Source organism: Fukomys damarensis, unplaced genomic scaffold (genome assembly GCF_012274545.1).
Source record: "Fukomys damarensis isolate Sample0158 unplaced genomic scaffold, DMR_v1.0_HiC HiC_scaffold_12, whole genome shotgun sequence".
NCBI classification, from domain to species: domain Eukaryota; kingdom Metazoa; phylum Chordata; class Mammalia; order Rodentia; family Bathyergidae; genus Fukomys; species Fukomys damarensis.
Genome location: NW_022900924.1, coordinates 11,515,335 through 11,533,144, shown reverse-complemented (window position 1 = coordinate 11,533,144; position 17,810 = coordinate 11,515,335). Strand labels below are relative to the sequence as shown.

Sequence of the window (17,810 nt, the reverse complement as noted above, 5' to 3'; positions counted from 1 at the left end):
TTTTTTTTTTTTTTTTTTTTTTTTTTTTTTTTTTTGGTATCAGAGATTGAACTTGGGACCTTGTGCTTGTGAAGCAGGTGCCAGCACCTCTGAGCTAAATTCCTGGTGCAGCTATTCCTCTTCTTAGTATTTTCCCAGAAGAATAAGCATCATGCCACAGCGATATATGCACACCCATGGTTATAGTGGCACAGTTCATAATAACTAAATCTTAGAAACAGCCACCATGTCCATCAACCAATGAATAGATAAAGAATATGTGGTTATTTTATACAATGGAGTACTACTCTGCCACAAAGAAGGATGAGCTTCAGACATTCTAGCTAAATGGATGGACCTTGAGACCATACTCTTAAGCGAAATAATTCAGACATATATGTTTACATCCTGCATTGTTTCTCCTGTGTGAGAAAGCAAAAGTGGGAATAAGCACTAAAATGTAGAATAGATACTGGGAAATGGGAAGAAAGTGTTCAAATGGGAAGAGGAAGAAGGGACGAGGGAGGGAGAAAGAAGGGACAATAAAAAAGTGAAAACGAGGAAAAATGGAAACAAAGCTTTTGTATATAGGGAGGGAAGGGGGTTTGAAGGGGGGAATGTGATAAAATAAAATTTATTTTAAAAATATAGAGTTATAAACTGATTTAACTACAAGAAAGACAAATATGTAATTGTAGTTGGAGATTCCAATATGCTGCTCTCAAGAATTGAAAGAACAAGTAGAAGATCAGTAATGTAGAAGACTTAAGTAACACTATGAACCAATTTGATTAGTTGGTATTTATGAAAGAACAATCTACCCAACAACATCAGAATGTATATTCTTTTCAAGTGCACATAGAACATTTACTAAGGTATGCAATATTCTGGGCCATAAAGTAAGACTCAATAAATTAAAAGGATTTGAGACATATTAAATATATTCTATGAACAAAATGGATTTTAAACTAGAAATCAATAGTAGATAGATATTTGAAAAATCTCAAATATACTGAAATAAACAACATGTTTTTTTTTTACATAATCCATGGTCAATAAGCAAATCAAAATTGATATTAGGACCTATTCTGATCTGAATGAAAATGCAAGCCCAATGCGTGATGCTGTTAACGCAGATCTTTCAGGGAAATCTATAGCACTAAAATCCTGTGTTACAAAAGAAGAAAGGTTCCAAATCAGTGACCTCAGCTCACACTATTAAAAACAAAACAAAAACCACAGAAAAAGAGCAAATTAAATTCAGATCAGAAAAAGGAAATAAAGATTAAAGCAGAAATCAATTAAATAAAAACCAGAAAAACAAAAGAAACAAATCGATAAAAGGAAAGCAAATCATATTTATAAATATCTTACTAGACTGAACAGATAAAAAAGTCACAAGACACAAATTCCAATATCTGAAACAACTGAAGTGACGTTGGTACAGATTTACCTGATAACAGGGTAATCAGAGATAATTTTGAACAATATTATGTAAATAAATCATCTTATACAACTTAGATAAAATACCTCAAAAAACACAAATCACTATAGTTTACTCCAGAAGAAACAATCTGAATGACTATCTATTAAAGTAATTGGATTTGTAATTAAAAATCTTCCCACAAAGAAAACTTCAGACTGAGACAGCCTCACTAGTGATTGAACTGAACATCTAAGAAGAAACCCCAACTCTGCATAACTTTACTGGATAATAAAGGAGAAATGGTTCCAAGGCTCATTCTCTGAGGCCTGCACTTTCCTGATGTACAAAACAACCCTCAAAAGAAAAAAAAAACTATTAAATGAGGCAAACAAAATTAAAACTATCTTTTTGAGAGTTTGTTTGGAGGTTCTAGCATGGGAGCACAGCTACTCGTATACCCTTGGCCGAGGAAATGGTCCTGCTCTATCGGGGGTGGTCATCCTCTTAGACTGAGGGCGCACTTTTGGAAGGGACGCAGATGGAGTGGTGAGGGAGGAAGGGGATACCCACCCAGCCAGCCAGATCAGCCGAATCAACCCTGGCAATCAATGGGGTGACAGATGTCGCAGCCAGATCGCCCTCTTATCCTAAATCTTTTTGAAAGACACTTAAGAGTACTAAAAGATAAGCTATATATTGGGAGAAAAATCTTTGCCAAACATCTCTAATAATGGAGTTGCATCCATACATGAGGAATTTGCAATGTTCAGTAGTAAGAAAAGTTAATTTTTTAAGTGGACAAAAGACTTAAATGGGCATTTCATCAAGGAAGATAACACTGGCAAAAGAAAGGTGCTTAACTTCACTACTCACTAGGAAGACACAATTTAAAACCACAGTAAAGCTGAGTGTGGCAGCGCACGCCTGTAATCCCAACACTCTGGAGGGCTGAGTCAGGAGGCTGCAACCTGGACAATCTAGCAAGACCCTGTCTCAAAGGGAGGGGGCAGGGATGTACCTCAGTGGCTCCACACCTGCCTGGCAAGCTCAAGGTCCTGAGTTTGATCCCTGGTACCAAAAAAAAGCAAAACACAAAAAACAAAAATAAATAAAAAAGAGGGAGGGTGCTGGTTATATAGCTTGGTGCAAGGGCCCTGGGTTCAACTGATAATACCCAAAACAAAGTAAAACCCAAATGAAACAAAACCCAAGGAGATATTACTAGGTACCCGTGAGAATGGCAAACATTAAAGAAATTGACCATACAGGCATTGGCAAAGATGTGGAAAAACTGGATGTTTCATATGTTGCATTTGAGAATTAAAATGTTACAAACACTTTCTAATAAATAGGTAAATTCCAAAAAGAATAAATACCTATCACAAGGTACCACTCCTGTTATTTACTCAAGAAAAATGAAAGCACATGACCCTGAAAAGCCCTGCACACCAATGTTCACAGCAGCTTTATTTTTAATAGCTGAAACTGGAAAAAGTCCAAATGTCCATCAACAAATGAATATATAAACAACCCGTGGTAAATGTAGACAACGGAATGTAAGTCAGCAATAAAATGAACTAGTGATGCATGCCATAACACAGATGCATCTTGAAATGATTACACTGAGTGAAAGAAGTCAGACAAAAAGGAGCACATACTTTATGATTTCATTTATATAAAATTCTAGAATATACAGAAAACACAGCAGCAGTTGTCTGGGGACTAGATGAATGTGAGAAGGGTTGGGTGGGAGGGATTAGAAAGGGGTAATAGGAAGGTTTTTAGAGTGATAGATTGTTTATTACCTTCATTATGATGATAGACACATATATAAATATGCAAGTAAAGTGGGAAAATTCTGCACAACATGGGGCAGTTAAAAGGTATTTTTGAACTGAGCATGTTGGCACATGCCTGTAATCCCAGCTACTATGGAAGCTATGGTTGGAGGATGACAAATTTGAGGGTCAGTCTGGGCAACTTAGTGAGACTGTCTCAAATTCAAGGAAAAAGGGGTTGATGAGGATGTAGCTCAGTGATCCCTGGATTCAATCCCAAGTACTGTTAAAAAAAAAAATTCTTAGTGTCAAAATGGTGAGTGTAAACAAACACATACACACACCCACAAACTCAGAAGAGATAAATAGGAAATTAAAAAAAGATATAGCTGCAATCATTAATGATAAGAAATGTATATAACTTCATTAGTAATCAAATAAGTAAAAATTAAAATGAGACCCTTTTCTTCACCCACAAAATGGGCAAAGTAATAGAAAAAAGATACACTTCTTGCCAAGAAAATAAGGAAGGAAATTTAGTGCTTTTTACAGTGCTGGAGGTGTAGAATGGGTATACCCTTTGGATCAGTGATGTCCTTTTGGGAATTGATATAGGTAGTTTCTTTTTCATTTTGTTTTATTTCAGCACAAGAGATGGGATATTTTAACACAGATGGGGTATAAGCAGGTAGAGCACAGAAAAGCTGTGAGAGAGGAGATGGGAAATGCAGCAGCTTTAACCTATGATTTTGGACTTGTTTGCAGCTTGTGTTTTATTTGGAGTAGGTATTGGGACTCGGGGTAATTTTTCATTTTCTTCTTTTGGCTTATCTGTAATTGTAATTCTTTTAAAAATATCACTTTTGTTATTACAGGAAAAAAGATATGAAACTGCTATGGTTTTTATGTGGAATGTCCCTCAAAGGCCCAGGTGGTAAAGTTTGGTCTCACCAAGTATGGTGGAGCACTCCTGTAATCCCAACTCTCTGGGAGGCTGAGTCAGGAGGATCACTACAAGTTCTAGTCCAGCCAGGGGAACTTAACTTAGAGAAACTTTGTCTTAAAAAAATAAAGAAAAACCTTAGTCCTGAGGGTAATACTGTTGGGAGGTGGTGGAATCTTTAAGAGGCTGGGCCTAGTAGGAGGTCCTTAAATCACTGGGGCTGTGACCTTGAAGGGGATTGTGAGACTTCATCCCCTTCTTCATCCTTGTCTCATTTCTACCACAGGCTCCTGCCATTATGTGCTCCCTCACCACAGGCCCAAAACAACAGAGCCAAGAAGTCATGAGTCAAAGCTTCCAGAACAAAAGATTATTAAGAAACCTTTTTTTCTTTATAAGTTGATTATCTGAGGTATTTTATTATAATGATAGAAAACTGATTAACACAAACCATTATGTAATTTAAAATCTAATTATAAAATACTACAACAAAAATGGCCATTTTTTCTGGGAAATTATTTGATAATAGGAATCAAGAAACTTTAAGCCCATTTATTTTATTTTATTTTGTGTGGTACTGGGGATTGAACTCAGGACCTTGGGCTTGCAAGGCAGTCACGGTGCTACTGAGCTAAATCCTCAGCCCTATTGAAGCCCATTTCTTTTAGTCAGTAATTCTTCATATTGTAAGCTACGACTGAGAATAATGAAAATGGAAATAATTTGAAACAAGCATTTTAATAAAAGTATATCCCAATTTAATTTATATTTTTAACTTTCATTTTTATAATTCTTTTTTTGTTTTGAGACAGGGTCTTGCTATACACTTCAGGATGGCCTTGAACTCACTATGTAGCCCAGTCTGGTCTCAAACTCAGAGTGATCTTCCTGCCTCAGCCTCCCAAGTGCTGGGGTTACAGTCATGTGCCACTTTACTTAGCTCCCTTTTATTATTCTTGCAAAGATAACAAAAACTGACGATAGGAAAACTATGACATGCAATTTGTTCCTGTCTTTAGGAGAAAGCTACGTCAGCCATAAATGGAAAATACCTTTTTGTGTGTGGTACAAAGTACACTGTATTGGTCAGATTCATTTTAGCAGCAATTTTCCCCCACCTTTTATAACTTCAATCCTTTGTAAATATGGTGCACCTATGGAGAAAAAAGGATAAATGTATAATTATAGGAGTAAAATGAAATAAACAATAGATAAGAATGATCACGGTGACGCACACCTGTAGTCTCAGCTACAGTTCAGATCCAGCCTGGGCAACATAGCAAGACCCCACCTCTGAAAAAAAAGAAGTTCTAATTAGTAATGTAGTAGTTTTAAATATTTACAAATGTGATATTATGAAGTTAGAATTTTCTTTTCATCTGTAGATAATAAGTGTGAAAGAAATGATTTTTTCACATCCAAGACACAGGCTACTCTTTCACAAGCAATACTAGGAAACGAATGTGTCATTCGATTTCAGAATCTATATTGAGGCTTCCACCAGTTTGTTAGCATTCGGGGTAACTCAAGAGACACTACCAATAGACAGAACTAATCTGATAGCTGTGGTAAAGCTACTGCTTCTCTGTCAGTAAGGCTTATGTTTTCAGTTGCTTCTCTAATAGGCATGATGGTTTGCACTGATTCATCTAACTTCTCTTTCCTAAGCTTTCCTATAACCAATCTCCCACATTTTGGTGGTAATGTTTATTTTCAAATTATCCTATTCTTCTTTATTTATTAAAGAAATACATGACATATGTATATTGTTTAAAAATCCATAATCCCACCCAGGAAAAGCCACATTAGCAATTGTCATACTTTTTCCATGTATGTATTTATTTCTTCATGCTTGTATTTCTTTTCTTATGTAGCTGAGAGCTACACACAATTTCACAATCTACCTTTGTTTTTAACTCCGTATTATATGCATTTTGCTCTATCACCAAACACTGTTCACAAAGATCATTTTAATGAGTGCTTGATGTCTAGCTGATGGAAGAGTCACAATCCATTCACAATAGGAAATTAATCATTTTATTATGTGTTTGGAAGACCTTTGTGCTTATAACTTATGTATGTTTTGGTCACTTTCTTTGCCACAGATTTCTAGAAGTAGAGTTATTGGGTCAAAGAATACAGCCAATTAAACTTATGTATATTTGAATAATTTTTAGTTGCTTGAATAGCTTTGAAGAAGAAGGACTGATAGGTAAGAAACAAAACAACTAGAAAAAATTATTATTATTATTATTTTGGTATGGGGGTTTGAACGCAGGAACCTGCGCTTGCAAGGCAGGCAGTGGCACCACTGAGTTAATAAATACCTGACCCTAAAAAAAAATTACTGATTTTCATTTTCATGTTTTTCTTGATGAAGATATCCCAATTCTTTCATTCCTGTAATTATATACCACACTTTCTCTTTATTTTGTTATTCCCTCTAATTCTTTCTGTGGCTATGGAATGATTTAGATTAAGTGGTAGCTAAACCCTGCATGCATTCAACATCACATTTTACTCAAGCACTCACCAATCAGTAACTGTAATGTCTACCGTGCTATTCTAGTCACTGAAGCTTCAATTAATTAAAATATTCCTTATGACATTACATAAATACTAGCTGCTAATTTCTTAAAAAAATCTTAAATAGGACATTTATCAATACCCTATGCCCTGATTAATTGTAAATGCAGATGTCCACTTCTAGAAGTTTCCTTATGCTAAGCACATGCCTGCTTACTGTTTATCTTCTAAGTGCTTATTCACTTTTACATCATTTTCTTAAAATGTATACCCTCTGCATGTCTGGCTGCACATCTCTACAAATGTTCTAAAACAAATTCCCTAAGACTTCTAGGAATCAATCCACTCTTTCTCTCTGTCCCCCTATCTTCCTCTCTCTCAACTGCAAACTGCATTCATAAGCTTATCCATTCAGCTAAGAGAATGTCTCCTTTCTACCATTTAACCACCCTCCTCCTTTCTTCATAAGTGTCTTTTCCATCCCATGAAGCTGTCTTGTCCTGATTTTCTTAATTATTTCAGCTATAATCACTAGATGAATGTGTTCCTCTAAGATGCGCTGAGTCCTCTGTGTGACTCTGCAAGCTGTTGGCTTAATTTCTGTCCATTTAATGGTTTCAAACACCACCATACCACTACACAGCCTTCACTTCTATTCTGAGCCCCAGTACCATATTTTAAAACGCCTACTTGATTTCCACCCCCAATGGCTCATATACCCCTCATATCAATTTCTATTCTTCTCCTTCTCTGTCCCTTACATCCAGTTTATCTCCAATTCTGCTTCAAATATTTCTTCATATGTGTTTTTCCCTTTCCATTTTTGTGATATTCATTTTTCTCTGTCTTCTGCTCCTTCAGTCTCTTTTCTATCTTTTCATGAATTCATTTAAAAAAACCATTAGCATAATAACTTTTTGAAATCATAGTTCAGATAATATCACATCTCAGCTCAAAATCTTTTAAAGTTTCCCTCCTTCCTATAGTATAAACAACTTTACTTAACTAACACTCAAATCTGGCTTCAAGCAACTAATCTGACCTAAATTCTAAAACTAAAAAAAAAAGAATTAGCAGGCTGGGGATTTAAAATGCTCAGTGGTTCTGCTGCCTGCTTTGCAAGTGCAAGGACCAGAGTTCAATCCTTGGTACCAAAAAAAAGAAAGAAAGAAAAAAAGAAAAAAAGAAAAAAAAGAATTAGCATTATATTACATATGCATACATATTTTTCATTTCATTTCATACTTTGTCTTTGCTTGTGTTGTTTCCTCTTCCTCTGACATCCAAATCATGACCACTCTCACAGTCTAGGAAATGTCACTTTTTCTATAAAATCTATCCTTTTCTCTGTTGGCTTCAGTTTTAAAATACAGGTATTAGTATTTAATGGATGTGAATTGTGTCTTCAGAGTTGGGTACATTTCTAGGTCCACATATAATTGATCCTTGTATCTTCAGTCATCTTTTATAAAAAACTGCTTTATTGAGATATAGCTTACATATATAATTACTCGTTTAAAATGAACAGCTCAATGGTTTTTAGTATATTCACAGATATGTGCAACTATCACCATAGTTATTTTTAGAACACCATCAGTACCACAAAAAGAAACACTGTATCATTTAGCCATCATCCACCTACTCATTCCATTCCTAAGCAAACAGTAATCTGCTTACTGTCTCTATAGATTTCCTGTTCTGGATACTTCTTAAGAACAGAATAGTCTTTTGAGATTAGCTTCTTTCACCCACCGTAATGTTTTCAAAGTTCATCTAGTGTATAGCATGAATCAGTATTTCACTTCTGGTTATTAGCAAATGATGTTTCATTATATGAATATGCCACATTTTGCTTATCCATTTATCAGCTGACAGGCATTTGAATTCTTTCCCCCTTTCACTATTATGATTAATGTTGCTATAATTATTCACGTACAAGTTTTTGTGTGGAAATATATTTCCATTTCTCTTGAGTATATTCCTACGAGTGGAATTGCTGGGCCCCATGGTATTTTTAATGGTGCACATACTCCATAAGAATTGGTTGAACCCTCTTCTTTTTCCATTTCACTCTTAGAACTGAAAATGACAATTCAAATTCATCCTCTTCCCAACACCAAGGAGATACTTTTCCTTCTAAGAGGATAACATTTTAAGAACTGAAATGATACGTACAAAATCATTTTTCCCTCTCCTTGACCTCTTGCAATCTCAAGTATTACATTAATAGTGCTAACTCAGAACTGTGCCAAGAATGTAGTCTTTCAGGTCTTGGGCCCTTGGGCTGACTAAACAATCCAGCTAGCGTAAGGTAGATTTCATCAGAGATGTGCAACCGGAATAATGTTCTTCACTCTTTATTCTCAGAAATGGAAATACTCCAACAATAGTAATCAAGTAAATTATTTTTTTACAGACATTATAACTTAAGAAAGCATACTTGATAGAGTTTCCCTCTTCCCAGAATCTTTTGAGAAAGATGATTCATGGATTTTAGTTCCCTTTCAATGCTTCAATAGCACTTCTTCAACAGTAAACCAGGAGCCTACTAATTTGAACACTTTGGCATTAAAAGAGGAAATAAGAATTAGAATGTTTAAGAGTTTTATAGTTATTTCAATTCCTTTTGGTTTTTTGTTTTGTGTATGTATGTGTTTTCACTAAATTATAGGAAAGTTAAGCATTATATCACACCTGTATAACAGTGTTACCTAAAATTAAATTGATTTCCCAGTCTGGAAGACTTTCTCTTGCATTACACTACCAAGTCAGTCTCCAAAACACCAAAAATTGCTATTTTGAAGGGTAATCAAGAAAATTTTAATTTAAGATTGGATTTCTGTGTCCTTATTTCTCCCAAGGATCTTACATACCATTTAAATATACAGTGGTAGATTCAGGGTTTTTTTTTTGGTTTTTTTTGAGATAGGGTCTCACTGTGTAGTTCAGGATAGTCCTAAACTCATTATGTAGCCCAGGCTAGCCTGAACTCATGGCATCCTCCTACCTCAACCTCCTGAGTGCTGGGATTATAGGCGTGTGCCACCATGCCTGGCTGGATTAGGTTCTTATGAGGACTGGAGAGTAAACAAATTTGGGACATCTTTAAGAAAAAAAAAACAAACTCTTACATAAAAAGAAGTTTAGAGGGCTGGTGATGTAGCTCACTAGTACAGTGCTGGCTTAGTATGCACAAGGCCCTGGGTTTAATTCCCAGTACCTCAAACACAATATGAAATAGGGCTGTCGTGGTGAACCTATGACCAGCATGCTACAGCTTTCTCACTGAAAGCTCTTAAAGGTTTGCCATCACAGGGCCTTTGAAGGAGCTGGTGCAAATTTAGGGGACCTAAAAGTTATGCTTCAGAATAAATCAGCCTGAAACAGGTATAAAGCCTTCATTTTATAGCAGTGAAATGTGAAATACACTAAGGTGATATAACTCTTTCAGTGTCACACAGTAAGGACAATCCAGTGTTAGGTACCCTCTTTCCCAAGCATACAACCTCCCATTCAGACTTGAAAAGAATTACCTTTAAAAAAAGTAGCAGAAAACTTTTTTGTTAGCTGCTGCTCCTGCCTGCTGCCAATATTTAACTATTATTCTGAGGTAAGAAAACTGCTGTTATGCTACTCTCGCTTTGAAAATGAAACTAGATGAAAGTTGCTTTTTATGCCACCATGGTCATATAGCCCATTGTGCTAATATATCATTGCACTTGAGAGTTGAAAAGGAACCTCACAGTCATCTAAATTCTAGTAGGTAAATGAAGAATGGCCAAGTTTATTGATCATCAATCATAATAATGTTAACCTTTAAATTATTTCTGCGTCGACTGACATTAATTATATATATATTTTGTTACCAGGGATCCAACTCAGGACCTTGCGTTTGCGAAGCAGGCGCCGGAACCACTGAGCTAAATCCCCAGCCCTATTTTCTTCATGCTATGAAAAAATGTTTAGATTGAGAGACAGGAAAGGAAAAGCTCCTTGGGGTTCTTTAAATTTAACATTTAATATCTTTGTTCTGCCTACTAGAAACTTGAGGTCAATATTTTGTTACCAGGGATCCAACTCAGGACCTTGCGTTTGCGAAGCAGGCGCCGGAACCACTGAGCTAAATCCCCAGCCCTATTTTCTTCATGCTATGAAAAAATGTTTAGATTGAGAGACAGGAAAGGAAAAGCTCCTTGGGGTTCTTTAAATTTAACATTTAATATCTTTGTTCTGCCTACTAGAAACTTGAGGTCAATTATACATTTATTTTGGAATGGAATAGTGAGAGAAATAAGAAGACACCGGCTAATGCATACAAAGTTTCAGTGAGACAAGAGGAATAAATGATAGGTACCTAAAGTAATGAATATATCAATTTGTTTTATTCAATCATTACACCATATACATTTATCACAATACCACTTTTCCCCCATAAATATATACAGATACCTTGGGGTTTCAATATAAGTGAAATGGAAAGCCACTGAAAAATGTGGGAGGGAAGTGATGTGCATTGAAAAGGATCAGTCTGACTACTCTGTTCAAAACAGATTGTACAGGAGCAAGATTCAAAAGAGGGGACCTAGAGCCACACAGAAGAATGAAACCAAAACCCCGTCTCTCATCAGTCAAAAACATCAATTGAGAATGAATTAAAGACTTGACTGTAAGACCTTAAAGAAGAAAGAAAACAGGAGAAATGCGTCAGGACACTGGAATGAGAAAGGATTTTTTAGATAAGACTCCCAAAGTACAGGAATAAAAGTAAATGTAGGCAAATGGGATTAGATCTAACTAAAAAGCTGCATTAACAAATGAAACAATCAACACAGCAAGGAGACAACATACAGAGCTGAGAGTTAGCTCAGTGATAAAGGGGTTGCCTATCATGATCAAAACCCTAAATTCAATCCCCAGCAGAAAGACAGAGATAAGAAATAGAGACAGAGACAGAGATAGAGAAAGGAAGAGACAGTAACACAGGTAGTACATAAAAGAAAATATTTCCAAACTATTTATCTGCCAAGGGGTTAATATCCAGAATATATAAGGAACACAAAAAATTCAATAGCCAAAAAAAAAAAAATCTGATTAAAAAATGGGCAATAGCCCCAAATAGATATTTCCTAAAAGAAGACATCTATTATGACACGTATCTAGAAGTCCCCCTAAGGCCTCCTGCACTCATAGGTTGTGGGGCTTTTTGGAGCTGGGTGATCTAGGGCATGTGATACTGGGATTAAGGATATGTGGTACTAAATTAGCACTGATTAGCATTCCCATACTTCTAGGTGCGGAAAATGGGAAGGCCTACCTGAGTGGAGGTGGCACCACCTAAAAGACTTGTAGCCTGGATTCTCTCAGTTCATCTTATAACTAAAATTCCCAGTAACTTCACTTTAATTGTTCCAAAGATAAATAAAAGAAAAACTCAAGACATAAACACCTTTAGCCTCTGCAAATTTTACCTGCTGTTGACCCAACACAGGAAGGCTCTGTGAAAACTCTGTATTTGTAACTTTTGGCTCCTTGCTATAGGATTATAGTGCCAGGCACTGAAGATAATAGAACACAGAAAAATAAAAGCTTTGAAAATAAACCTTCTTATAGCTAATGAAGGATTATCTAGCATGCAATTTTTCTAAAATGTCACAGCTATTAGCAAGTTCTTTTGTTTGTTTGGGACTGTTTCTCTTTTGTTTCCTTGAAAATTTTTCCTTAAGCATAATCAGTTTTAGAGATTCAAAAACTTCAGAATCAAATTGTACAGACTTAAAATTTATATTTGCTTCTATGGGAAGGGTTGACCTGGCTTCTGCTATAGACTGAATTTTGTTCTCCACCCACTTCATCCTCCAATTTCTGTGATGAAACACTAAAACTCAATGTGACTTTATTTGGAAAAAGAGACTTCAGGAGATAAGGTTAAATGACATCCTAAGGTCCCATAGGGTTGATGGCCTTAGGTGAAGGGGAAGAGAGAAAGATTCCAAGGACCTACCAGGTTAGCAAATGAGAAAGGCAGCTATCTACAAACCAGGGAAGAAAGCTCTTATGGGAAACCAAATCTGCAGGTACTTTGACCTTGGGCTTGTAGCCTGCAGAACTGTGACAGAGTAAATTTCCATTTAAGCCACCCAGTGTATAGTATTTTTGTTATAGCAGCAGAGGAGACAAAGCATACAGGAGACAATTTTCAAATAATTACTAATTTAGTAGTCAAAACATATGACTTCAGGTAGTTAGAAAAGCTGACTTTTTGATAATCCTTTTTTTTTAAAAAAAAAAAATACATCTTGATAGGGGCCAGGGATTTAGTTCAGTGGCACCACCATCTGCCTTGCAAGTGCAAGGTCCCAAGTTCGATCCCTGGTACCAAAACAGAACAAAACAAAACTACAGCTTAATAATTCAAAGAACTGGATAAAAACATTATTCCTCAAAATTGAGAGAAAATTTTATAATTATACTTAATTTCTGCCTAATACCTGGGAACAACCATAAGAGAACATGTACTTAGAGAACATATTCTTGAATAAGTGTAAACTCTTGACCTAAAATCTGTTTCTAAAGACTTTAAATTTATTTGACCTTCAATAATACTGCCTCTGAATATCAACCTTAAATGTACAAGCTTCTCAAAATGTGAGTGCTTGCAACTATTGTTTTCTTCAGGTATATAGAGAAGTTTATCTTTGAGTGATATGTCTGAACTCCAAACACAGTGAAAGCTATCGGCCCTATACATACCATCTGATTTGAAATACTCTTCAAAGCCATTTATGAATCTACCCTCTATAGTTCTGCCCACGTTGCTGACCTGAAAATAAAACCTGACCATGCTACTTTCCATCACGTTCGGGACATAAAATCCAAGTTCCATGTAGATGGCATGTGAAATCCTCTGTGATCTGCTCTTTGTTTACTTTTGAATCTTGTCCCTGGAAACTCTGGAGCCTCATACTGGATGTTCCAGCTCTCTGAAACTACATCCTTTGGATAATCAAGAAGACCCTGCTGGCAAGCAAGCAATCAAGGATGAGAACTTGTTCAAGAATCCTTCCTACTAGTCTTCTTTCCTTTCTGTTCCTGCAGGAGGGTGCTATAAATATTTCTTTCATATAAAGTATTTCCCATATAAGATTTATATTGTTTCAGATAAATAGCTCATTAGGATCATAAGCTCCTTGAAGACAGGGGTCATTTTTGTATCATCTCTACCTAACAGACTGGCTGGCACACTTCATGTGGCTAAAAAGTGCTATTAAAAGTGGAGTCTGGTGGTATATACCTATAATCCCAGCACTCGGGAGGATGAAGCAGGAGAATCATCATGAGTGCAAGGCCTGAACTACATAGCAAGTCCCTGTCTAAAATAAAAAAAGAAATGAAAGAATGCTCTTGAACTCTATAGACTAACCCATAGAACAAATATATTACAATGTTTGCTATTTTAAGGTCTATTATGGTAAATATCACTATAAAGCACATAAACATCATTGCTTCATATGTCTTTCTGAATCACTGTTCCCACAGGTTGTTTTACTTAAAATGAACTTGATTTTATTTTAGAAATGTTATTAAACTATATCGTCCCAAATTTTAATAATTTCAGAATTATCAGCACCTTCGACTTACTGTTCAGTAGCCTATCTGCTATGGTTGGGCAACCAAATGTTCTCTAACAGGCTTGTTATGTTGAATGGGTTGATGGATGGGCTTTTGGGAAGTGACTGCATCATGAAGATTCTAACTTTACCAAGTGGATTAATCCACTGATATGTTCATTAACTGCACAGGCTGTTAGAAGGACTTCCTTCGAGAAGTGGACTCCTAGGGGCATGCCTTTGAGGGGTATATCTTGTACCTGACCTCTTCCTTTCTCTTGCTCTGCTTCCTGGTTGCCAGGAGATGAGCAGCTTTCTTCTTGCATATCTTTCTGCCATGATGTTTTCAGCTTTTCAGCCTAGAGCCTGGTGACCATGGACTAAAACCTCTGAAACTGTGAGCCAAAATAAATTCTCCTTTAAATTGTTATTTTTAGATACTTTTCCATGGTGATAGAAAGCTAACACACTATCTATTTTAATGAATGTCTTAAAAGTGCTGGCACTTGAGATTATCTCATTTAATCATTTACAAATGCCTCTGGAGCCAGAATCTAGATGTGTTAATTCTACAAAAGTGAAATAAATGTATATTATATATTAAATAAAAATTTAATCCTATTTTCTTTCTCTGTGAAGTCATAATACATAGTATATCTTTGCATTAAGCAGCTTAGAGTCTATCAATTAGGTCTACCTTCAATCAGCGAGCCCAAAATGTCACATATCAATTTATAGGACTTCTTTCAGTCTTTTAGTAGGATTATTTTGGACCTTCATTCACTGTTGCTTGATTTGATAAATGAACTTATCTTGGAATAAACAGGAAAGATGGAATCCACAGGAATTTTATCTTAGACCATTGCAGGCACTGATGACAAAAGTGAAGAGATAATTTCCTCATTAGGGCTTAGTTTGCTATAATTAATGTTGTCGTTGTCATCATCATCATCATCATCATCACGTATTTATTCATTGCTTACTCTGCATCCCACATTACCTCATTTAATCCTTAACACAAAACTATAAGTTACTATTATTGCTGTCATTTTATAGGCAGAAATCTAAGAGCCAACTTCACAGAGATAGTGTGTGGTGAAGCTAAAATTCAAAGCTGAGCTGCTTAACCTCAAGCCCACTATGGTAGAGTTTTCAGTTAAATCTTTTATGAAAGATTATAGAAATGAATGGTTTGTTATTATAAAGGATTCCACCTAGCCTACAAGATGCCCAAATACTAACTACTTAATCATTTTGATTGGTTTTACCCACGACCAAATCAAAATGTTAAGCCTTTTCATCTAAACTTTCTTTTCATTTTGGTTTTCAAAGAAGGCAATGTAGCCAGGTACAGTGGGCAACACTTGTTAACCCAGCTCCCAGAGGCTGAGGATTGCTTCAATGCAGAAGTTCAAGAATAGCCTGGGCTACACGGTAAGATTCTCAGGGGGGAAAAATTCTAATGTCATCATTGAGAATTTATGTTCAGTAAAAAATGATGTGTTTTTATAAAAGCTAGAAAGTTAGCCTTTAAAACTTTCAAGTTAGTTTCAAGTTAGCATTTGAAACTCTTGCCTAATTTCTAATGCTGAAAAGACAATTCAGCTTTCCTAGTCACTTTTAATTTTGCTTTGCCACTGGCAGATAGTGCAAGTGTCCATATCATACGTGCAGACAGGACGCATGTCAAAACAGTTTACTCCTTTGCAAGTCACCTTACAGCACTTTAGCAACTGTCTCCCACAGGGACTGGAGGAACTGCCTTATTCGAAAGTATGTAAAACTGTGTGTGTTCTAGATAATATTCAAGTCAGTACAGAAAAGTAAAATTTAAATTGTTTTAAAAAAACTAAACAGTCTTGTAACAACTGACTGGGACATCTCTAAGTGCTTAGATTAACTTGAAAGGTCAGACAAAATATAAAAGGAACAGAAAATAATATCTAGAAGAATGCTAGCAATGCTGTTATGGTTTATATATGCATGCCTCCCCAAAGCCTCATGCACTCAGAGGCGGTCTGGTCTTGGAAGGTGATTGGATCATGGGGGCGTGACACTCATCAGCAGATCAGAATACCAATGAGTTTGTAGCTAAATGTGATTTGGGAGGTGAAGCCTGGTTGGATAAGGTGGTGGGCGTGGCCTGGAATGGTCTAACTCCTTTCCTCCTCCCTTGATCTCTCTTTCTCCCTGCTTCCCACAACCATGCCATGAACTGTTTCTCCTCTGCAATGACTTACTGCCTTGGAGCCAGTGGACTATGAACTGAACCAAAACCTCTACAAACTGTGAGTCAAAATATACCTTTTCTCCTTTAAGTTGTTGGTGTTGGGTACTGTGCCTCAGTGATGAGAAAGTAACTAAGATAAATGCATAGCAAAGTTTTATCCTAATGGTGTTTATAATATAGAAGGAGGATGAGCAAAATACACAAATAATATCTACAGTAAATTCAATCATGCTAATATTCTGGCCTCTTGCTTCTCATACATGCTCCAAATGTCCAAACACAGAGGGCTCTAATAGGGTCACTCTATTCAAAAGCCTTTGTTAGAGATACCCAAATTTCACAGAAAGGTACTCAAGGCTACAAAGATATGGTCTGAATTCAAGTTTACCAGAATCCTACTTAATGTTTGATTATTCTAAATACCGTCATAGTCCCTCAGTTCTATTGTATCTTTTACTTAACATAGACTGTTTCTCACTTCCTTAAAAATAAAAATCTTTAGCCATGCATGGTGGTTCATGACTGTAACCTCAGCATTTGGATGGCTGAGGCAGGACTACTGTCATAAATTCGAGGTCAGCATCAGCCACATAGTGGGACCCTGATTAAAAAACAAACAAAACAAACAAACAATCCCCAAGATCAAACAACAACAAAATAGTCAAAATCCAACTGTTTCTACAAGGCCCAGTTAAATCTTACCCTTTTCCCTACCTGTAACAATCAGAATTCAGGTTCCAGGGAACTTCATTTGTATGCTTACTACAACATATCTCATCTTTACCTTTAATAGTTTACTATGAACACAGTTGTTTCCTCAACTGAAAAACAGGCTCTTTCATCTTTTCCTTCATACATATGTGATTCTTTTCTTCTACTCTTATAACAATGTCATATAATTCTAAAAAAAATATAGGAGGAAGGGGAAGTAAACAGAATTAAGATGTGTATGTACATGTACCAACTCCCTGTGATGAATGTAATCATTATACACTACCAGCACATACTACCAAGAATAAAGTTAAACAATATAGATTTAGACAGGATGATCTGAGTTGTAGTTTCCAATTATCCATAATTCACATAACAGGTAAGTTTATTTCACACCTACTGTGTGTAGTTCTAAGTACTTGGAGAAACAATCAAAAACTCTCTATTCTTGTGGAGCTTACATTTTAGTGGAGAGAAATAGACAATAAATATAAAGTAAAACAGTATATTAAAAGAATGATGAGTGCTTTGGGAAGAGAGACAGAGAGAGAGAGAGAGAGGGAGGGAGAGGGAGGGAGAGGGAGGGAGAGCAAGGGAGAGAGAGAGAGGG

The 17,810-nt window shown here is 36.1% G+C and overlaps 1 protein-coding gene across 3 annotated transcripts in view; it reads right to left on the bottom strand.

Moving 5' to 3' along the window:
* Nucleotides 1-17,810, bottom strand: part of Taok3 (TAO kinase 3) — a 176,358-nt gene that overhangs the window by 90,364 nt on the left and 68,184 nt on the right. For 2 of the 3 annotated variants that reach the window (XM_010604085.3, XM_010604083.3), the window contains exon 2: nt 5,179-5,280. The gene's annotated coding sequence lies outside the window, so the exon portion shown is untranslated. Of the gene's footprint in view, nt 1-5,178; nt 5,281-5,363; nt 5,383-17,810 lie in introns of those variants that run through there. The other variant, XM_019204487.2, reaches the window with a different exon arrangement.